This window comes from Rhinopithecus bieti, unplaced genomic scaffold, assembly GCF_001698545.2.
Source record: "Rhinopithecus bieti isolate Rb0 unplaced genomic scaffold, ASM169854v2 scaffold_26546, whole genome shotgun sequence".
In the NCBI taxonomy this organism is placed as follows: Eukaryota; Metazoa; Chordata; class Mammalia; order Primates; family Cercopithecidae; genus Rhinopithecus; species Rhinopithecus bieti.
In genome coordinates this window covers 954,635-954,952 of record NW_016812367.1, presented here as the reverse complement: position 1 = coordinate 954,952, position 318 = coordinate 954,635, and the positions used below count along the sequence as shown (strand labels likewise).

The window sequence follows — 318 nt, the reverse complement described above, 5'->3', positions numbered from 1 at the left end:
GGACGCTCCCGCCTCCCCTCGGGAAGAGGACGGAGATGCAGATTCTCCCCGAGCGCTGGTTTGGAAGTCTAGACTTTTAGGTCCAGTCCCAGCCCATTGACTTGTTGGGAGGCCCTAGGCGTCTGGGCTTCAGTTCCTCGGGCTGTCAGGCGGGTCCCGGGGCGGCTAGGAAGGAGCCGCCCCGCGAGGGAGGCCCGCCCGCGCTGCTCGCAAGCAGAACCTTGGAGGCGGCGGCTCCGGGAGCGGGCGGCGCGGCCGGAGCAGCGGACCCGGCGGACCGGGGGGCGGGGCGGACGGGTCTGGGCGGAGCGGGAGGCG

At 72.6% G+C, this 318-nt stretch overlaps 1 protein-coding gene across 1 annotated transcript in view; it reads left to right on the top strand.

The window, feature by feature from the left end:
- The first annotated feature begins 296 nt into the window (after positions 1–296).
- The window catches only part of B4GALT7 (beta-1,4-galactosyltransferase 7), a 10,615-nt gene continuing 10,593 nt past the window's right edge, over positions 297–318 (top strand). Inside the window, exon 1 of the mRNA XM_017896106.1 lies at positions 297–315. The gene's annotated coding sequence lies outside the window, so the exon portion shown is untranslated. The remainder of the gene's footprint in view (positions 316–318) is intronic.